At 34.7% G+C, this 23,817-nt stretch overlaps 1 long non-coding RNA gene across 4 annotated transcripts in view; it reads left to right on the top strand.

Annotated features, from left to right (window-relative positions):
• Nucleotides 1-23,817, top strand: part of LOC110349684 (uncharacterized) — a 149,519-nt gene that overhangs the window by 21,115 nt on the left and 104,587 nt on the right. For all 4 annotated transcript variants that reach the window (XR_015441293.1, XR_002395844.2, XR_015441292.1 and 1 more), the window contains exon 2: nucleotides 6,576-6,668. This is a non-coding gene — a long non-coding RNA (uncharacterized LOC110349684). The remainder of the gene's footprint in view (nucleotides 1-6,575; nucleotides 6,669-23,817) is intronic.

The following is a 23,817-nucleotide window of genomic DNA, read 5'->3' as shown; positions in this document are numbered from 1 at the left end:
CTTGTAAGTCAAATCTAGTGATGATGAATTCTTCATCTCACAATTTGTAGATGGCCATTTCTTTGGAGTTGTTACTAGACACTTATTGAACTCCATTTATACTGTCATATCTTCTCAATTTTTCATGTTTCTTGTTGCCTTATGTTGGTATTGATACATTTGATGGAGTATTCACTTCCTTCCAGAATTTATGGACTTGGTTATGTGACTGAAGGCCTCCTCCCTCTGCATATGAATATAAGGGTCCTGGCTGGGTGGGGTGTGGTGTTCCAGCTCCAGCGAAAGTGCAGCAGCATAGTCTTCATGAAGCTCCATCAGCTTGGGGCAGTATAAGCAAAAACAATCAACCAAGTGGCTAAGGCTGTCAGTATCCACCGTGACACTGAGGGCTCCTGGGATACTGTTCAGTGCAGCCTGCTGGAGTCTTCCTGGCCTCTTTTTCTTCCATGGATAAAGTCATGGCCATGCAGCTCCCTCCTGGTGTAGTGTGGTGTTGGTCGGGAGGTGGCAGATCGAATCTGGAAGGGCCCACGAGGCACAGCAACAGATCTTCCTTGTGGGTGAGAAGGTAGAAGGATCATGTTCTCTAGTGGGAACATGGCACCAATTGGTTACCTCAGTGGCAAAAACTGCAATGTCCTCTGCACAGCAGGCTCCTGGGGAGTGGAGCCCACTCTGATGGACACTGACAGCAGCTCTGTTATGGAAGATATAGGAAGGGCTACAGGGCTACTGAGGTCCTCAGGGCAAAGGCTGCCATAAGCCTCCTTACAGTAGGCCCCTGAGACAGTGATGTGCCACTGTGTATCTAGAACTGGCAGCCTTGTCCTGTTCCTAGCCATCCTCAGATATCTCAGGTTTGACAATCTTTCTGGTGATGCTTTCTGAGCAACTATTTAAATTTTTGTTCCGTTGGGTAGCTGTAGGTGCTTCATTGACTCATTGACTCTTGTGCCATTGCAGAACTATTTTTATAGGTGGATCACTGTCTAATCACTGTTTCTGTGTGTGTGTGTGTGTGTGTGTGTGTGTGTATAGGACAAAGGCTGTCATCTTCCATTGTCAGTGTGCTGACTTCATTCTCCTGTAATAGGTATATTTATTTACCTTTCACAAATATCATGTTCCCATTTTCTCTCTTTTTTTCTCTGTTCCCTTCTCTCCTTTGTTCGTGTTCTCACTCTTATCCTCACTGCATTTTCTCGATGTTTCAATAAGTATGGACTTGGGTGGGCTGCCGTGCTGAGGATGGAAGCCAGGATCTGTGAGCGCTCAGCACAAGCTCTAAGTACTGAGCCACACCCCCCAGCTCCAATCTGCTCCAATTTTGTCTAACAGTTTACTTTTGCACTAATTTATTTACATAATATTCCTATTTCTCTCTTTTCTTTTTTGAGTAATGTCTATTTGTATTCTACATTAAACAACTTTGTTAGGTAGAACCTCTTCTTGTTCTTTTCTTTCACATAATTTGAGGTGATATATGTTTTAAATCCTAATTAAGATGCATTAGGTGATCAGGAAACCCATTTTATTTTCCTTTTATATTTCACATCTTGTCCAAACTGATTTTAGTTCTAATGATAAAATGATACCTGATATTCACTAAAATACTTGAGATAGTTTCACTTCACTCTTTTCTTTTATCTTAAATTCCTTTAGTGTATTTCTTATAAAATACTCAGAAAAATATTAACTGATATGCTGCTTATAGATAGCAGTATGCCTATGTTATATAAAAGTATCTTTACATTGAACTATCAATTTGACTAGTCAGGCAATAATTGCCTCATATATTGCTTTATAAATTGTCCTTATATTACTAAATTTTTGTGTTGTAAAATGTCCCTTTGTAACATTGAATATCAGATTTTCCAATTTATCTTATAAACATCTGTTATTCTTTTTTTGTGAGTGACTTCATGTTTTTGTAAGCATGTCTGAAGTACTTCTGTTTCTTTGGGCTTGTTTTTTGAGACAGGGTCTCATCAGATAGTTCATTGGCCTTAAACTCACTCAGCAGGCCAGGCTGACCTTGGACTCATGGCCATCCTTTTGCTTCAGCCTCCCCAGTGCCTAAATCTTTCAGAATTTGGTGGATTTTAGATTTCATATATTTGAACTAGGGATGCTCATCTTATACTGTTATAAGATTCAAAAGTGCAGCCTGACAGTGTGGTTTTTTTGTATACTGACTCTGTTTCCTTCGCTGACTTTTATATGGATACTAGAGTCCTTTGTACTCTAATCCGTGTTTTCTTAGAGTGGATGTTATTATCAGCCTCTTTACCTGAGTGTGATGTTTAATCTCAAAAGTGAGTTCCAAGTTATTTCATTGCAGGAATTCATAAGAACCAAACTACCTTAACGTTGTCTAAAATTCCCACTAATCTACTTGCTAAATTAAGTTTTGTAGATCTCGTCTTAGTTGAACTGCTCAAGATTTGCCCAACAAATTTCTACAACAAATCAGATGATATTTGGGTTCTTCAGTTCTCAGGGCCATTTGAAAATTACGTACTTCCTGTCTCTGCTTTCTCTTGCAGAATTGTAGAAACCTTATAATTCTTAATGCTGTTATTGGTTTGACCCCAAACACATGGGGATAATTTAATCATGTAATTTCACTGAAGATAGGTTGTGTGGGCATTTCTGATATGCTTATCTTTGTGAACATATTTATTCTATAAGGGGATTTAGAGCTATTTTAAAATACATGCCAACCACAGTCATGCCAATAAGATATTTATAACCATAACTACTACCACATACAAAATTTAACTAAAGTCAAAGAAAATAAAAAGCATTTGACCGCAAGAATGTCATTTATCTTTAATATGTACATTGGACAATTCCAAATCTTACTATACTGCATGTATATGAGTAGTGTATACTTTTTGATCTAGAGAAAGTAAATTATACTGAAGTACAGTAGACCTTGACTTACAAACTCAATTCATTTGTGAGGCCTGGTTGTAACTCAAGTTGGTCAATGAAAACTCAGGCTCCTCTACACAGCCTTCAAAGTCTCTCTCCTGTACAGAGGCAGAGTTCAGTCTCCTTAGACATTGGCCCAGAATTTCTCAATTAACCCCACAAAGAAAAGGATGTTGTAATGTTCCTTCCAGAACTCTGTAAGGGTTAAATTTGTATCTAAGACCATCTGGAAGCATAAGTGACCAGTATTTGGGTCATAACTCAAGACTTTTGTCGTAAGTTAAAACTAACATTCTGGTCCTTAGCTAAGTTGTTCATGTCAGGCCAGTTGAAACTCAAGAGTCCACTGTATTCAACAATAAATTTTGATAATTGTGAGGAATAGGATAACCCAGCTCACAAGTTGAATATTTTCATGTTCCTTGAAACCACTAAAATTTCTGATGTTAATTTAACATAAGACTGAATTCTCTATTGCCTCCGTTGCCTTTCTGGTTTCTAAGACTTCACTTGATAGGTTTCATAGTACACCTAGGAAAATGGAAACACACATATTATGCATGAACAATCATCATTTAACTCATCCCCTACTCAATGAACCAGATTTCATGTTACATAAAGTTCTCAAAGTTGATACAGTATTGAATGATAAAAGTTATATATAATTTTGAATTCGCTTATAGCACTGAAGTGTGGATTATCTCATGAGGTAAACTATTAAATTGTGTCACTAAAAGAACAAGATTATCACTACAAATAAATCCTTACACTAATTTAATATGTGCCAGTCTGTATAAGCCAATAAACATTAAGTAGAAAGTACTTTACCAAAATGTGGACTTTAAATAGAAACTAGAATTTGTTCCTTTTTAATCTTCAGTTTCATAAACATAAAACTTTTCTCTACTTACAATACAGACCCATTTATCTGGAAGATAACATTTGTAATTTAACTCAGTTTTACTGTGATCATGTGTACTATGGTTGAATTACAGATAAAAGATTATTTTTTAATCATTTGAAATGCTTTTATATTCATAGAACACAGCTGGAAACAGATTGTATTGAGTTCTATAAAAAGCCTAGATTATTCTCTTCCTGGTATTTAATGAAAAGTAAGGTGAATCAAATTTCAATCTGAGCACTATTAAGTAAAACATGCAAATCTCAGATCTCTTTGCTTTCAAAGACACTTGGGAAAATGATCATGTTTACATTTGGAGAGGATTTTGAGGTTTTCCTATTTGGCATAAGTGGTCAATTTTGGCATCTTCCCTAGGGAAATGCTCTAGTATTTGATAGAGAAATTTCATTTTGGGTTATTTCCAAATGCTTAGAAAAGACAAATTTCCAATCCAAACCAAGGAGGAACAGATAAAAAGTAAGCCAAAAATTAGCTATATTTTGGGCAATCATGATACAGTCATGAAATATAAACTGAGCCAGACCTCATCAACCTAAGCCACAAAAATTTTCTCAGACCAAAATTTCATCTATCTATCCAGCACATATGCATTATCTTTGAAAGATCCCATAGAATCCCACAGCACATTCCCTCCCAATTCAACTAGCTTTCCTAAAGATATATTTTTGTTAACATTAATATGATTATAATAAATGAATTACATATAAATAATGCAAATTATTTGCTTAAAATCAGGAACATATTGGGCATTACTACATGAGATGTAAACCATGAAAACAATAATAAATCAAAAATGAGGAAAAATGTCAGAGACTACACAAGAGTAAATGCAGTCTGAGGATAGCATTTACTGTCTTAGTTTTGTGTAAACTATCAAACATGCAAGGAGCTGACTGCAATGCACGTAGCTCTTGCATATAAACTACAACTCAACTCTACATACCTCATGAAGTGATCAATGTCAGACTAATATCAATCAGGAATTATGAAAAATAGTTCAGAATCTCAAAATATCTTTGATACCATCTTATCTTTTTGCCCCATTTTATTGCTGTGAAAAAGACACACAATTAAGTTCTAAATCCTTGATCATCATGGCATTTCCAGCATGCAGGATATTATATTGAAGACAACAGAGAGCTACCTGAAAGTTGATTCCTCGATGTTGGGTTTCCAACATCTACCTGAATGGACAACAGACCCATGAGGTGTGAATGCATGTGTCCCTCTGAAATTCATAGACTGGGATTCTAACTAACAAGATGATAGTCTTTGAGGTGAGCTTTTTGAGAAATGATTAGGTCTTGACATTTCCTTCCTTTGTAATGGGATTAGTGCTCTTGCAAGAAGGTGCAGAGGGCAAGGTTTTCCTGTTCTAGCATGTGAGGATACAGCGGGAATGTACAGTTTCTACAAACCAAGAGACGATCCTTACTAGACACTGAATTTGTCGGTGCTTGTTCTTGGACTCCCCATCCTCCAGACTGTGAAGAATAAATTCCTGCTGTTTTTCAGCTACCCAGTTCATGACATTTTGGAATAGTAAAACAAATAGACTAAGGCTCTCTTATTCAATATTTCCAAATATTGAAATCATTTTTTTCTTTTTCTCAAAACAATTTCTCTTGCTATGTTAGCTCTTGTAGTGGACACCACCATTCATCTAGTTTTTCAGTGAAACATCGGGTCATCATAAGTATTGTCTTTTCCTTAATATCATGCAGTAATCTATCCCTAAGCTCTCGCCCTCCTCTGTCTCACTGATCTCTTCAGCCTTCCATTTGAAGCCACTGCTTCATCTGAGTTCAAGCTACCTTCAAACTCACATGGATGCTCAGAACAATCTCCTTGTTGAATTCTTGTCTCTAGTTTTCTCTTTGACCTATCATCCATCCAGATATTAAAATGGTATTCTAAGTTGTAAGTCTCACCATGCCATTCCATGGTCTGGACTTTTTTTATGGCTACACCTCTGACTACATCTTTTCTGACTACATCTGCAGATTCCTCATTCACCAATATTTCTGAAGAGGATATTAGATTTCATATGCAACAGCTACCTCATTATACAGTAAGATAGCTATTGTTTTCCCAAAACTCTTCCATAAAATGTGTAATTTTGTTTTAAATAAAGTGAAATTATAATTTAAACAATGTAAATGAATGGAAGATAACGAATTGATTTTTCCAACTGCAAACTGGTACTCCATTAATATGTTAGTTTCTGTTTATCTGTAATTTTAATTAGTTTCATTTGCTTTCTATTTGGTTCTTTTTAATAATCCTGCAACTTATCTTCATAATCATACATGATGGGTTTATATACTTTGCTTTTTAACAAAACACAATTATAGTCTACCTAAAACAAAATATCACCATTATGACTTACTTTCTTTTGTGCTTTTCTTACCTAGCCCATTTTTATAAAGCTATAAAAATGTATTTTTAGCCTACCTTGTTCATTATCTGTACAGACTTAACATAGTCTCTTAAGTACTAGGTCATAACCTATCAAATTAAAATATTATCTCCTGATTTTTCAGGACGTACATAAGAAATATAATGCTTTGTGTTTTCCCATATTTAATTCATCATTATTTTTCCCACAAATGTATTTGACATTTATTATTTTTTATTTCTGCAAACTTACTTCAGTTAGCAAATGTTTAAGCCAAATGCACACTTAACAGCTGTGTCTTTAAATTTTATGTAGGTTTTGCATCTTGTTGTTGAATCCCACTGCTTCATCTTTCCTGGATTTCAACTTCAATCTGCTGAAGGACATTGCAGAACAGCACATTAGGAGGTGAGTGGCACATTTTCAGCCTATGCTTATCCAAGTATGTGTCCATGCCACACTTGCCCTTGATATTTTGGCAAGGAATGGCATTTTCTTCTAGAACTTGGAATAACTGATTTTTTTCCACTGTCACAATCAATTTTGATGACAGAAAATCAGACGGCATTCTAATTCTCAGTTTTTGTAAGTAACCAGATTGTTGTTTGCTGCTGACTGTTTTCAGAAATTTTTTATATGTTTTCTGTGCCGAAATGTCATGAGGGTGGTCCCTACGTGAGCATTTTCCATTCACGCTGCTGCCCAATCTTTTGTGACTCTATCATGCTGAAGAATCACATGATGATTTAGCTCTTAGAAGCTGCTTTTACATTCTTGTATTTTCTTTTTTTACTTTTTAATACCTTATGACAATGCATTAAATTCTCATTAAAATGATAACATTTTAGCATGTATTTTAACATATAGGACCCTGGGATCAGGATACCTGGATTTGAATCCCAGTTAAGCACTTTATTATTTGTGTTATCTTGTACAAATTACTTTATCTCTGTGACTTACTTTCTTCATCTGTATAATGGGTCACATAATAGTTCAAACTCAAAAGTATTTATTGAGTGGCCTGTGTTGGAATAGATTATTAAAAAACAAACAAAAATTCTTAGATGCAAATCTGGGACATAGCACATTTTAAATAAGGATGAAAATGATTAAAATGAATAATTGATAATTTGAAATAGGAAAAGGTCCAAGGGTTTGGGGATGGTGGGAGGGGAAGGGGAAAGGGAAGAAGAGAAAGGAAAAATTATGAGGAAAAAAAAAAGGGAATCAAAGTCTGTGTAAATAGGGAAGGGTGGAGGGGGTGAAGGGCGCACAGGTAATGGGAGAAAAAATAAGAACTAAGATACATCATGTTCAGGTACAAACACCCAATGATAAATGTAAATATATTGTTTACCTAAAATGTACCAATAAATATATAAATAAAAAAATTTATAATATGCTATTGTATTTTTAAATGCTATCTTAATGTGCTCTGTAGACTACTGGTAATCTTTTGGGTCATTGTAACATGATAGTTACATGAATTTTCTCCCAGGAAAGTTCAGGCACCAAATAGTAAATATAATGTACATGTGATTAACTGTTTATGTTTACATAAATATTAGACTATAAATGTAGTAATCGATTCATTTTCATTTGATCCACAGATCTATTTTAATGACTTTTCTTTTACTAGGGAAATGTGAAAAGAGTGGATGAATCTCTCCACTGACAAAAATTGATCAGCTACCAGTTGTTACATAGAACACACAGAACAATGAGACACAATAACTCAACAAGGTTCAAAATACCATCCTCCTACATTAATTTTATCAGGGTAAATTTCAGTTGAACATTATCTTCCCCCTTTTGACACTAATTTTTCAGAATATCTCCTATATATCAAAAGGCACCTCATCTCTATCTTATGCTACCTGTGAAATCCTAATCAAAGTACCTCCCAGGAATTCTGTTTCCTTGTATTTTACAAAGTAGTGTTATCATAAATGGTGTAAACAAGATGGGCAATATGCACATGTACACAGCATATAGTTTCCATACAAACTTACTCTCCTTTAAATTGGATTTCATAAAAATTAGAGAAAGAATAGTTTAAAGTACAGATAAGCTTATCTAATTTGCCCCTTCTCCAATAATCCATTAATGACCATGATATAAGCATTTATATCTTTCTTTTTATATTTTACTTTACCTCACTCTTATAAATATTTATCCCATGTCGCATTTGTAGATGTTTTAGTGTTGATGATATGCAAGGTATATGAAGATTTGTTTTCCCATGTCAAAATGCCTATTGCTCTTTACTTGTCAGGAATATTAACTTTTTCACAGGATCACACTATTGAAAACTTACATTTCACTCATAAAATACTTATTTATTTTTCCCAATGGGAATTTATATATAATGGCACAAATTTATGAAAAAAGTAAAATTTAGTTGTATGTGCACCAGAGAAGAAATATTCTACTTATTTGTTCTATTAATAATTATTTAAAATGCAAACTTTAAAATCATGCTCTGTACAGTGAAATCTCTTTGGTTAGCCTCAAATTTTTAAGTGACTATGATTATAAGGCATAAATTTGGGTAAAATATTCATCATTGGCTTGTATAGTTAATGTCCAAAGGAAGGACTTTGAGTAGCACCAAAAGGAGAAAGTTAAAGTCCAGTAAAAATTGCCCTTTATTTTACTGGAATGATGCCTAGCTCTTAGAAAGGAATTTACAAAAGGCCTTTATTTCTACTATAATCCTTTTCCCCTCTTAGATGATGCTTTTATTTTAATGCTCGTACTGAGAGCCAGACAGCAACTTAGTGCAATGTTCTGGTGCATTAGGCAATGTTTAAGAATGAGTGAAAGATCTAAAATGGGGAGAATGTGAAGACTGGGAAGGACATTAAAAAAAAAATAACCCAGTGTCCTTGCCTTTATCATTTATTAATAGCAGCTGAAGAGATTAGTTGCTTTTGTTAAAGGGAAGCATTGGCTCTCTCACTGGCTAAGACAATTCCATTTTGAGTAACCACTGATTCCATTTGGAGTAGGCAGCAGTCTCTCACTCCTTCTCTGCCACCTTTTTCTCTAATATATTTCCACAGATCAGAGATGCCACAGCTATTAAGAGGTTAAAATGCTTTAATTGCCTCCTCTGAAAATCATTAGTTTACAGTTCTATCACTTGTTAAACCAATATTTTATTTAGAAGAAGAAGGAAAACAATAAAAATCATTATAACTTCAGCTATTCTTTTAAAGCAGTGGTATGTTACTGTCCTATTGCAGCTGTGACAAATTATGACAAATTAATTGCCTTACCACACCACACATTTAATATTTTAGGGTTCTGAAGGGCAGAAATCTACAGAGTATTGGCCAGGCACTGTTCCTTTCAGGTCTCTAGGGGAACAGTCTGTTTCCTTGCTTCATTGTGATTTCTGGACCTGCCCTTCTTGCCTTGCAGGCCATTCTCAGCTCTTAAATTACATCACTGCAACTTCTGTTTTTATCATCCTCTCTTTATCTTCTGTGGTCAAATCTCCCTCGGCCTCTGTCTTTTAAGAACACTTAATGAACTCACTCAGTCCAGAATAATCTCTGTAACTCAAAATCTTTAAATTAATAAAAACCAAAAGGGCCAGGTATGATGGTACAGGCCCATAATCTTAGCATTTGTCAGGCTGAGGCTGGAGGGCTGCTGTGAGTTCAAGGCCAGCCTGGACTACATAGTGAGTTCAAGGACAGTCTGAACACTATATAGTGAGACTCTGTCAAAAGAAAAAAATCTTCCAGGTTACTTTTGCCATATAACGTAACTGTATTTGTCAGTTTTCCATTGCTGGACACAATACCCCACACCAACACCTTAAAGGTTTAATTTGGATAAATTTCAGAAGACTCAGTCCATGTGCCCAGGCTCCAGTAGGAACATCATGGTAAAAGGGCAAGGGGGCGCAAAATAGCTTAGTGCATGGCTTTCACGAAGCAGAACAGGAGAAAAGTGCCAGAGAGGAATGGGCAAGAGATCTGGTATTAACCCAGGGTGACTTCTCCATGACCCACCTCCACACACCCAGGAGTGAACTTTACTCATCTGCTAAGCATCGTTTAACCCAGTGAAGCTGACATATTGGGATTATCAGTCACAGTAATATATGCACAGGTTCAGGAAATTATGATGTAGACAACTCAGAGGGCCACACAGCCTACAAGTGGAAGTCAATATTTAGGTTCCATGAAACATTCAGATAAGACTCAAAGATTATTTATTTGCCATATTACTAGACCCAATTGTCAACTTGAACCTCAGCTTTGCTTTACTGTTAAACTGATGTCAAGTTCATATTGGGGAAGAGTTTTATAATTTGGCAATGCGTGGGAAAGAGTGAAACGCACAGTTAAACCTTCTATTTTTACTATCAGAGGAAGGTGAATATTCCAGGGGAAACAATAAGTAACATCTTTTATTTGTTTGCATGCCCCAACTGAGTCTGCCAAGAACTTACAAAAGTTGAGCTCATTTTACTAGTTGACCTAGAATCCTCAGCATGCATTGTTATGAAGTAGTAAATAAACCAAGGTTACTACCAATACCCCAAGCCACTGGTCGCCAGTGAAAGTCCTTGTGACAGTTTCCACAGTTGCCTTTACACATGATTTATATTCACATTTATTACAGTTATGTAGTTTCTAGATGCAAAGGCCTGGTATCTCTAGTTTTAATTATCAAGGTGTGTATTTTGACCTACTTCCATTCTAAATTAGGTGCACCTGGAGCATTAGGACACCTTAGCTGCTCTAAAGAAAGTCAACAGAAAAATCACCCCTGCTGAAGATGCAGAGGTCACCCAAGTCTCTTCGTCATGTCACGGCAAAGACAATGTGTAAATCTGAGTGATTCACTCTAAATGAAAATTTATCGTACCCAGTCTGTCAACAAAAGTGACATACTGATGCAGCTGGGGAATCTTAGTTTTTTTCTGTACTGACAATGTATTAAACAGGCTGGGAAGGGACTCATTCAACATTTTTGCAACGTTTCAAGCATACAACTTACAACAATAAACTTCACTATTTTGTATCTATATGAGTACAGATGCAAAAACATAAAATACACGGAAATATATCTTTTAAGTAATTCAACATCATTTTAAGACTTTTCCAAAAATGTTTTTCTTAGGGAAAGGGAATGACTCGATAGCAATAAACGTTCTCTTTTTAGTCCCAGACTACAGCAGCTTGCCCCCTGTATAGGTAAGCTTTCCCTTTGCTGAGACACACTAACTTACACAAGTTAAGGAGAAGAGGTTTGATTTGACTTACAGATTCAGGAGATTCCAGCCATGGTCAGCTGTCTCCAAGGCAGAAACATCATGGCAGAAGGGTATGGAGGAGTAAAGACACTTAGCTCATGGTGCCCAGGAGGTAGAGTATGGGTACAGTGCCAGAGATCATATATAATACCCAAGGGCAGATCTTCATGACCCCCTCAGACACACCTAGAAGCATACTGTACTAACCCTCTGTGCGGATTCCAAGCCAATCCTATTGACACAAGTAAGGTTAATCATCACACTCCTCTTTTAAAAATATATTTTCATATCACAAAACTTAGGATAACCATGAGTCATCTGGTCGAAAGCCTTTTGGTGAACTTCTGAAATCAGATATGACAGTAATAATTCTCAAAAAAAGCATAGTTGGGGAGAAATGAGTACTCCATACATATGCTGGATTGTAATTTCAACCAAATATTCTAGATTATAATGAGAATTTTAAGATATTTGAAATCTAATCAATAAACATATCCATTAAATATTTTCTTTTAAGTTACTTAAATTTAAATACTGTAGAAGTCAGCCACCTGCAAGTCTCTTTTTGAAGTAATCAGCTCTATAGGTTATTTTCTTATTTCTTCTCATTTATCAGCTTATCTTTTCCAAAAAAAGACTAAAAGAAGATAAAAACAATCCTCTTAGAGTGACATTTATTACTGTTTTTATTCTTCAAGTCAGAAATAAAACTAAGGAATTAACACATGTTCCCAACACTGTCCTAAGGAAAACAGCCTTAACTCTATTAACTTTGACTTTTCCTTGTGTTGCGCAAAGACACTAACTAGAAGTTAAAATACTCTTTAGTTCCAGTATAACTCCTAAGCTGCAGCAACCAAAAAAATCTCATTTCAGGTTTAGCTATGATGTTACAAGTCTGGGAGACTCTTCCCACTCACATACTTGTGTAATATATGCATCCCTTTGATTTAAGAGAGGGAAGAGAAGATTGTAGGGAAGGACAGAGAAGTAAAATGTGGAAAGAAGGATGGAAGCAAAGAAAGAAGGGAAGAAAGGAAGGAAAGAATAGTTGGGTCTATTTTACGATCAGAAATAAAGTTTAATTAACTTCAAATGACTTAAAATTGTAAGTGATTATAATGTTATTTTCCTCAATAGTTTATTAAATATATGAAATGAGCAGGAGAGTGTGAAGGTTAAGATTCATAGAAAGCTGTAACTGAAAGCATCATTATTGTTATCACCTATTCAACCATCTTGCCCAGGATGAAAGTTCTAGAAAAGGAAAATACAACTCACTTCTTAAAATTCTTGATAAAATGTGATAGGGATCAACTCCATCAGTAATTTTTAAAAAAAAAATCATTAGAAATTCAGCACAGGACTATTGTATTTTAATCAAATAGAGACCTGAGGCCTTTAATAATAAGCATGTGCTAATAATTTTTCTTCTGTCAAGCTAACAGTCGGATGTGACATCTCATGCACTTGCAAGAATACGGGATAGAAGGCCCATTTTTTCATCAGCACAATTAGATATTTCTCCTGAAGGGGAATACGAGCAGCAGTGCATGTAACAGTCCACCGATCTGTATAGAAGCTACGTTTTTAACCGCTATCGGAAGCAGTTATAGTGTGAGAGAGAAACAATCAAACTGGCTAACTGTCAGTCCCGGTGTCATAAAAGCTTTATCCTGCTACAGCGGCCCTATCTTTCATCACAGTTTAAGAGCTCTCTCCAAAGATGTGCTGAATTATAAGACTCATCTGCACTCAGAGAAATCCAGAGAACGGCTTCCTTTGTATTTACAATGCACCCAGTCCACTTGTCATGTAACAATCAGAAATTAGCTTTACCGTAAATAATAACAAATTATGATTTTCAGATTTCCAGGTGAACTAAGGAAAAGGAGTGTTTAGTAATCAAGACCCTATAGAGCAAAAAATACGTGACCACTTTCTGGTATGTCTCATTAAACATTTTGGTATTGATTATAATTGATCATTTTAAAATATAAAAATATTATTATTTTACAAGATCTGGAAAATTTAGAAATATATGAAGCAAGAAAAAGAACACATCCATAATCTTACTATGCAAAAATAGCCACTATTGAGGCATTTGTGTATTTCTTTCCAACCCTCTTAAATAAATATATTTTACATAATGAAAACTATATTTTTCTCAAAACTTTTTAGCTTAATATTTAAGATAAATATTATTTCATGAATACTAAAATTATTAACAACTTATTTAAATGGTTTCATAATAAATCACCAGTCCAGATATCAGAAATATGTTTTCAAGTTTCAAACATAACTGTATATTTCAAATTTTTTCAATTGGAAAAACTCATTTAGACTTTGTATTTAGTTTTAAACTTGAAATATATTATCACACATATAGCATAAAGCTATGAAATTCTATATATTAAATTCTATATAATATAAACTATATACTTCTATGTAGATGAAATTCTATATATAATATATACTATATACTTCTATGTCGATGATGTCTATATATAAACTTGTAGGTTCATTTAAACAATGACACTGGAGGGACTGCCAGCATAGTAAAAAGCTACCAGTGTATTTCAAGTCCTTTGTGTGATTGATTTCATTCCTTCTCCTTGCAAGAACTAATATCTGGCATGAATTCTGTGCTTGTCATTCTTTTTCCTTTCTTTATACTATTTTCCATATGTTTAGGTTACCCTGAAGAATTGATTATCTAGATCATGTTTTTAACTTTTCACAAATAAAATAATATTTTTACCTAAGACATATGCTCAAGTTTGACCTCATAATTTTGAGATTCACCCAAGTTTCTATTCATATCCAAGGTTAATTATTTTTTACTCTTTAGTATAGGTTTTATTATTTTATTACAGTTTATCCATTTTATTTTCATAGGAAGTTGTCTCCTTTGTTTATACTATTACAAATAATGCTAAGCTATAAATGTTAATAATATTTATAGTATTTTAAAGCATTAAAAATATTTGCTGCTTATCATGTTCAGTTCTTTTGTTTCAAGTTTCCATTTTCTTAATTTTTCCTTGTCTTTTGTGCTCATTTGGGATGTTTTTCTACGTGCTTAGTATCACTTTCAACTAATTGAAGGTTGCATTCCTTTTTTTTATTGATACATTTGGATTTAATTTTATTATCTTATTTTGCTTTTGATTTATCCTTTATATTCTATGATTGTTTTCCTCAGGTCAGTCTTCTGAATTGACAATATTTTCTTCTCTTTTTTTTTGGCTCATTACTTTATTCTACCTCTATTAGATTATAAATTATTATCTTTGTATTTCCTTATTTTTATGTCTAAAAATATTTAATGTGCCAATTTTTAACAAAGTGAACAATTAATCAGGAGCTTCATCCCACTCCTCTTGAATATTTTTGGCTATAACCATCTTATTATCAAACTCATTCCAGAAATATTAAAGCTTTGTAATATTCTTACAGTTTATAGAGATGAATAAGACATACTCCTTATCTTTTAAGGATGAATATTCTTAATCTGAATGTGGTGGAAAATGCCTGTAATCCCAGCACTTGGGGTGGTTGAGGCAATAGAATTACCTTCCAGGTCAGCCTTGCCTACATAGTGATTTCAAGCCCAGACTGGATTACATAGTAAGAACTCATCTCAAAAAGAAACTAAAAATAAAACAAGAATACTCTTGTGAAATAGTTATTTAAAGCTAGGACTTTATTATATCCAGAAGTCAGTGGTATGTGAAATGAGAACAATATGGGAAGTTGCTTTGGAAAAGAAAGTTCCACCCACCCCAGAATATAAATATTTCTACAAGAGTTGATGCCTGAGTTAAATCCTAAAAATGAGGAAATACCCTATTCAGATGCAGACACACGTTCAGGAAGAGATATTTCAGCCACAAGGAAAGCCAAAAAAATAATCTCAATAGCACAAAATTGCAAGCAAAGCCTAGATAACTTTCAACCATGTTGATGATGCTTGTGTAGATCTAGAAAACCTTAGAAAAGATCCAAAAGGGTTGCAGAGAGGAGGTACAAGACTCCAGTACCTTGATATTCTCATTGCATATGAAGTAAACAGAATACCAGAAGGATAACTGCTGGGTCAAATGTAAATACTGTTGAAATTATCTGTACATTTTAGATTGTTTTCATAAATATATAGCATAACTGTATCCACCATTCACCTGATATTGCTCTTATTCTTTCCCATGTCTCCCTTTTATGGCCTATTTTCCTCCTCCTGTTCTTGAAATCCAGAATGTTCAGACTACTATAAAAATATTCCACGGACTTGGTAGTTCATAAACAACAGAGATCTATTTCTCACAGTGCTGAAGGATGAGATGTCCAAGACCAAGCAGCTAGGAAATTCGGCGTCTGGTAAGGCACTGCTCATTGGTTCAGATGGTGCCTTTGCATTGTGTCCTCAAATGCTGGAAGGGACAGCACAGATCTCAGTAAGTGTGCTAATCCCAGCCAGGAGGCTCTGGTCTCATGACCTAATCCACTCCCACAGACCTCATCTCCAGCACCATCGCTTTGGTGATAAGGTTTTCAACACTTGTTGCCAAAGGGAGAGGCACAAACATTTGACCATAACACCAGCCTTCCCTTTATTTAATGCAGTGTATAGATGTGTCACAATTTCTTTTTTTCCCTAGGAGTGTCCCCATCCCCTTCCCCTGGGCTGGGAGAGGCAGCATGCCACCTCTGAGTCTGAGCTGGCAGTCACATCTGCACATTTCTCTTAAATCCCCCAGCACAGTCTGAACTATCTGTGTTTCTTCAGAAATGTGTAGTTAAAAACAACAATGATTTGGGTCAGACTCAAGATCTCTATGTTCCTGGACTTGTAACATAAAAAGTCATTAACAGAAACTATCAGCTTATACAATGCCTAAGAAGCACGGGTCTGCTTGGGAAGAATATCCAGCAGGAAGGAGGGTGTCTCCCAGCACTCCAGTCTGTGTACAGAAAGACCTCAGAATGGCCTTCCGAGCAGACAAGGAGGACAGAGAATCTTGCCAGGCATTTAATCCCTTCCCAAGGCCATTGTCAAGCTATTCATTTTTAGTGTAGCTACATTAATCTCCCTATAACTAGAATCTCTTTATCAGTTTTCTGCTTGGAAATCTTTCCAGGTCTATTATGCTCAGCCAAACTCTGAAGAGTTACATAAAGCCCTTTCTATCTTTTTCCTCTTTACTCTCCTAGTCTCAAAGCTGATAAAACACTCTTTGTAGACTAACATCCAGAATTGCTTCATGCACCACACCCGTTTCTTTGCTGAAATTTTACATTTTCTTTTACCTATGAATATTTATAAATGATATCAATTCCAGTTTGTTTTTCAGGGCTCAGCTCATGACCTCTGTTCCTAGAACCTCTTCCTAAACATGAAGAACTCATACTTCCTAAATTCATAGAACTCTAAAAATTTTTCCTTGGTAGTAACCTTATTACATATACAAATTCTATTTTTGAGTGCACATACATTCTGAGCCAACTAATGTAAAGTATTTATGATGTGTAATTTTACCAAGTAGCTAGTACTAGAGTTTATGGCTTGTAAGAGTACAGTATTCCATGGATTTCAAGATCCCTCAAACTGAGCCCTTAATGCAGTCAACTGTGTGCACAACCACCCATAATTGACCTATTTTACTATTTTTGTCACACAAAACTAAAAACTCCCCAAGGAAGATGATCCCTACTTTTTCAGGTTTTTCAAAAATAAAATAAAACTTAGCATTAATATCTAATGAAAATATATTTTAATTTTTAATTACTGATGAATAAAAATAAAATTATCATTTGTTTTGCATTGTTTTTATTTTAAATGACTTTTGAAATTGATGAAACCAATGAACTCCCTTTTTCATTTGTGTGAACTCTTTTTATATAAAGGATACCAATCTTATTTTATATATCATGCGTGTACTGTTACAGTTTTCTATTTGTATTTTACTTACATGATCTTTACACAGACAAAAATGTTGAAACCAGAAAATCTAGTATATCCTTTTGTGATTTTACTCATTGCTTTTATGATGAGAACGTCCTTTTCCATTTTACAAATTAAAATATGCATATGTTTTTAGTCTTTGTATTTAATATGGTAATTATCTAGGGTTTATTTATGACTTGCTGTGAATTAAATGATATAGCTTTTGAGGGTGGTACCGGGGATGAGCTCACAACCTTGTGCTTGAAGGTAGACACAGTACCACTGAGCTAAATCCTGGCCCTGGTATAGCTATTTTTGATAAATTAAAAATTCAACAATGTGTTTTAAGATCAAAACCAGTATATTGGGGGGGTCTCCTAGCTACATTTCTTTTGTTGACCCCTTCCACCATTAAATTTTTTTAAAAAACACTTAATTTTTAGACCACTAACTTGAATCAAATCCAGTGGAATCAAGTACATTTTTTTCTGTAAGAAGATGCATGAGTGTGATGTCTCAGAGCTGGAGCAGCCCACCCCCTGCCATGACTGTGCATTGGATTCTAGAGACCATTTCAGGTCAGCTGGAGTTCACTGCTCATCTTTCTAAAGGGAAGGATATAATGTAATATAATTGTCACCTATAATGTAATTTTCACCAAAGAAAACAGATCATGAAATTTCAGCTAAGCTAAATGTACGCACCAAACTCAAGAACAATTATTTTAAAACAAAATGGAGACTTTTAAAGAAGTTTTCATCAACTTGGGCTCAAACATGAAAGTATAAGTGACTAGACTAGAAAATGTAAGTAACTTCAATGTTGAGTGTTGTAAACAAAATAAAGAGCCAGACTCAGCTAATTTCTGTCTGTGGGCTTGCTGTTATGTCGGGCTATTTGAGTTTGTTGGCTTGGGAGGCCTGGCTGGCAAGTGTGGAACAAATGGGTTCCCTCCATCTGCTCCCTCATCCTTCAGCAGGCTTGTGAAGACTTGTCCACAGGAGGGCCACCCAGTTCCAATGGGTGGGATTGGAATTGCAAGACCTCTTGTGGCCTAAGCTCAGAACTGTCATATTATCACATTTGTCTCATGCTACTGATCAAAGGTGAGCCCAGGTATAAAAAAAGGCATGAAGAAACTGAATCCATTTCATGATCAACATTGCAAAAGAAGATGGCCAATTTTCAATTTATACAAAGATAAGCAGCTGTATACTAGGCATTTCTATCTTGGGAGTAGGATAGTGTGAGGTCCTCTTTGAACACAGCAGGTAGAGTCACAACATGACTTTGGGGGATCATAACTATGTTTCCCTTGTTGATCCCCTCCTGCCATTAAAAATTTATATTCTATTACAGCTTTTAAATTCCATTGCCCTTTAATTAATTGGTTTATTTTTCTTATTATTGACTTGTAATCTATCTCTATATAAAATATATATATATAGTGTGTATATAGAGTCTACCTATGATATTTTTTTCAGATATATAAATACATTGCTAATATATTTACTCATATATAAATTAAATACCACAGTTATTTTGATAAAGAGAAAACCACAAACAGTGTGTCCTTTTACTTTGTTGATTGTGTTCTTTGAAGCAAAATGGGTTTTTTTTAAAGATTAAGTTCACTTTATGTGTCTTTATTTTTGGTGAAAAATGTAAGAAACCATTGCCTAAATTAATTTAAGGTACTAAAGATTCATTCCTGTGTTTTAGGATTTTTAGTTTGAAATCTTATATCTTAGTTTCTGATCCAGATCCACTCTGAGTTAATATTTTTATATATGATGTAAGGAGGATTTCAAACTTTATAATGTTAAGTGAAGTAAGTCAGACACAAAAGCTCAAATATAGCCTGGTTTCCCTTATAGGAGGAGCACAAAATGTGTATATAAATGTAGAAATAAAGAGCAAAATAGAAGAGAGATTATTAGAAAGTAGGGAGAGGTTCAAAAACTTCCTCATATTACACATTTCATTGTTTCAAAATATTTTAATAATAGGCTAATTTGTTTCATTTATAGTATGTGTTCATCTTATTTTACCAAAGCATTTATTGGCACATTTTAAATATACATAATGATAACATTCATCCTAGGGAATCTGTACCAGTACATAATATATCTTACTTCTTCTTTCCCCATCCCCCCTATGTAAAAAAGCTTTGTTCCATTTTTTTCCTCCGATTTTCTCTTTCTTTTTTCTTGTCCCTTCTGGTTTATCTAGACCACTGAAAAGAAAGTTTTGTGTTAGCTGTTTTGTTTTGTTTTTTTGTAAGAATCTCTTCGGTTTAGGTCTTGTACTGTGAATAACTACTTTGATGATAATGATACACAATATCTTAACTACTGTTATTCTCTCATTATATTGTTATAAAATTTTGTTTTATTTTTCACAAAATAAAAATTTTTAAAAACACGTGTGTATTTAGATGTCCCAGAACTATTTGTTGAAAAGACCCTTTCCCCTCATTATATTATCTGGACACACTTATCAAAAAATCAATTGAGCAAGAGTATTAGGGTCTATTTTTGAACTCTCAAGTCTGTCTTGTTGTCTTTTTCTTTTTCTTTTTTTTGGTACCAGGGATCGAACTCAGGTCCTTGCGCTTGCGATGCAGGTGGCTGAACCACTGAGCTAAATCCTCGGCCCCACCCATTGTCTTTTTCTAATCCATGTGTATTAACTGACTTTCCCTTTTAGGCCATTTTAAATTTCTTTCAAGGATGTTCTGTATTTCTTAATGTGAAAGTCTTGCACATCTTTTGCTAAAATTATTCGTAAGCAATTTAGTCTTTGTAATTCTATTGTAAATTGAATTATTTTCTCAATTTCTCCATGAGTTTTTAAATTTTTTCTAATACTTAGCTATTTAGACTCCATTACAATATCAAGACATTTTAATAAGTTCCTAATATATAACAACAACTTTCATTCATAATGTAATTTTCAAGCTATCATGGAGAATACAGGGTCAAGCAAACCATTTTTCTTTCTGTCCAGAAAGTTATAAAATAGTATTTTTCACCAGACTAAAACACACTACATTTCAGGGCATGTAATAAGTGTTTGTGAAATAGTAAATAGTTTCACTAGTGTGAGAGACTGATAGTGTAAACAAGGGTTAAAATGATTAAAATAAATCATTGATAATTTGAAATAGGAAAAAAGGTCCAAAGATGAAGGAGTGAAGGGAGGGGAAGGGGAAAGGAAAAGAGGGAAAGGAAAAACTATGAGAAAAGAAAAAAATGGAAATGAAATCTATGTAAATAGGGAAGGGTGGAGGGCGTGAAGGGCGCACAGGTAATGGGGAAAAAAATAAGAACCAAGATATATCATGTACAGGTACAAACACCCAATGATAAATGTAAATGAATTGTATACCTAAAATGCACCAATAAAAGAACTAAAATAAATAAATAAATAATAAATAAATAAATAAATATGTCCTAAGAGATCAAAAAAAAAGAATAACATAGTGATGTTGATGACAATAATGGTGTTTACTTTAATGAAAGAAAAGCCAGCTTCTGCTGACCTCCCAGAATGCACCATTTCTCCCTCATTTATGGGCTACTGTACCTCAAAGAATGTGCCTGGAATAATTTCTGTGCCCTGCCCAAAGTGCCCTGCCTTTACTTACTTAACTCTTCCCTATCCAGCAGTCTCAGCCCAATTTAATTGTCATTTCCTTGGGGAAGCACTTACTGGCACTTTATACTGGGATTTGGAGCCCTCTGTTTTCTCAGAGTGATTCCCAGTTACCGCTATGTTGGTTTTATCACATTATCGCTTTGTCATAGCTACCAGGACATAAGCTACTCAGTCTCTGCATTGTCCAGAACAAAGGTCAGAAATCATAGGTGTTCAAATCCTTCCAAAAGATCCAAAACAAATGAATGAAATTACACAAAAGTAATTCATATCCTTGTGGATATCCTTTAATCAACATTTTCTCTTCCTGTGCCTCAGTTTTCGTATTTTCTGGGTTCTGTTCCACCTCACTCTTTTCTTACTCCCCTTTAATCTTCTGTTTTAAGTTTTATGCCATGGATCTGTTGTGAAACATTTTCTCTGTTTAAAGCATCTTGAAAGGTTTCCTTTGACCTTTAAATCATAAAACTGCTGAGGTCTTACATAAAACAATTCTGGAAACAACTCTGAAGAGGGATGCATCTCATGCTGGCAGGATCCACTTCCCATCCCCATACCTACAACTCCAACATACCAACTGTGGCTGAAATAATGCCATGTGTTTAGGGAGAAAATACAATCATTTAAAAATTGGATTTAGTCACTATTTTGGTATTTTTAAATTACACATTAAATAAATGTTTTCAAGGCAGTTTCATTTTCATCTATTCTCTCTTTCTTCTCAACACAAACTCTGAATTGCATATTTGGACCAAAATTTAGTAATTCTAAGATATTATGTATGTCACTTTACCTCCTTGATTTCTACTATCCAGACCAAACATATGAAAATTAACACTTAGTTCTCATGTTTCAGAGAGGGAACTAAATTTAAAACAACCTGCAAGCTTTGATCCCTATTCCTGACATGTTGAATATGTACAACTAATTACACACTCCCAATCTTCCTCACCTCCTAGATAGACACAGCCATTGTCCCCAGTTAAACGCCTATCCAGGATAGAAACTCTCTTTTTGAGTAAGCACATGGTAGACCTTGAATAATCTGTCAATTAGAAAAAAGAAGCATTCTTAAGCCAAACCAAAAAAAAAAAGATTTCTTACGTTATCTTTATTTTCTTTCTTTATTTTTATTTTTATATTTTGGCTATTTCTGTGGGGATAATTTAAATCCAAACTTAGAAATTAAGACATTCTCTTGAAATTGTTCCAGTTAGCCCTCCATATATGCACTTCCCCCTAGAATGTCAGTTTTGTTCATTGACACTGCCATATTTTGCTCAAAGAGTTGAATATTTTCCAAAACCCTGCAAACCATTTCCCCTATAAATTATTCTTATTAATGTTTTTATGCTAAAATGCCTACACGTTGCATTTCTTTTAGGATAGGGGGCAATTTCAATTTTTCAAAACCCTTATAAATCAAGCATGGTGTTGTAAAAATGAAGCAATTTAGCTGGAAAAGCAAAGACACGGTTCCTGTCTGACATTTGCATCAGAAAGTCAGCCAAGCTTCTGACTGCCTTAGTCCATGGAAACAAGAGTCCTCTTATGATAAACAAGCGCTCTGGGAGACAGGGTATTATCACAAAGAGGATTATTTATGCTAGTTCAAGAAACAAGAAAGGGGGAAAATGTAATCCCCTTCAGATCTCAAGGCTGCTGATCAAATAAAATTTCAAAGTAAAATTTTTTGAAAATTGGCTCTGAGAGTGCTTATGGTTTTAGTCAGAAAAATAAGTGGGCAAAGGGACCTAGGTATGAGAGAATACAGATCGAACAGAAGGGTTAATGCTGAATTCTATTGAAGCAGGATTTTAATTCTCTTAAGAACCAGCAGCCATCCTTCCTTCATCACAGACTTTGTTGGGAATGAAATCATCTCTGTAGGGGATCAAAAACCGAGAGAGTCACAAATACCCATATTGAAACACACACTCGATTGGAGACACAGATCTGAAGCCCACCAGAAAACATACTGTCAAAAATCACCAAAATGTGCTCATTCATGATATTTACACAGTAATTCTGAGGTCACACATTATCCTGGAGATGAATTGCAGAGTCAAGGGAGTTAAGTCAACTTCCTAACCTTCAAAAATATAAAATGTCTTTAAACTTGAAATGCAAAAAAAAAAAAAAAAAAATATTTTTATTTAAAATGTTTCTAGAAAATTTTACCCTGAATTTTTCTCCAGCAGTCTTTTGTTAGAACAAGGAAAATTTCTAAAATATATATAGAAGGTATACTTTCTACTTATATCGTAAGTCTATAAAGAAATTCCAACCTTAGAAAAAAGAATACTGAAGGAAATAAGTAAATACTTGATATACACCATATTAGAAGCAAATAGCTGTCACTTGCCAGTATATTTCATAATTTGGAAAATGCAAAGTTATTTGAGGAATTGCTGACTAATGGTAAAACACTTCAGAATTCTATCAGTCATGGCTTCAAACTTCAAGTCTTTGTACTGTGCATAAACTCTGCAGCAGCAGCAGTAGGATACTCAACCTCTCTGCGCCTCAGCCCTGTGTCTTTACGTGGAGGTAACAAATGTATCACATTCAAATTTTGGAACTATTACACAGTCTCTTGTTTTAACATACTGTCAGACATAAATTAGACATTCATTCAACAGAGATACTATACATTAATGGAATGGAATGCAATGGAA

This window comes from Heterocephalus glaber, unplaced genomic scaffold (assembly GCF_053883595.1).
Source record: "Heterocephalus glaber isolate CG9 unplaced genomic scaffold, H.glaber_assembly_v1.0 deba00001509, whole genome shotgun sequence".
In the NCBI taxonomy this organism is placed as follows: domain Eukaryota; kingdom Metazoa; phylum Chordata; class Mammalia; order Rodentia; family Bathyergidae; genus Heterocephalus; species Heterocephalus glaber.
Note: the sequence above shows the minus strand (reverse complement) of the source record. Positions and strands in the feature narration are given on the sequence as shown.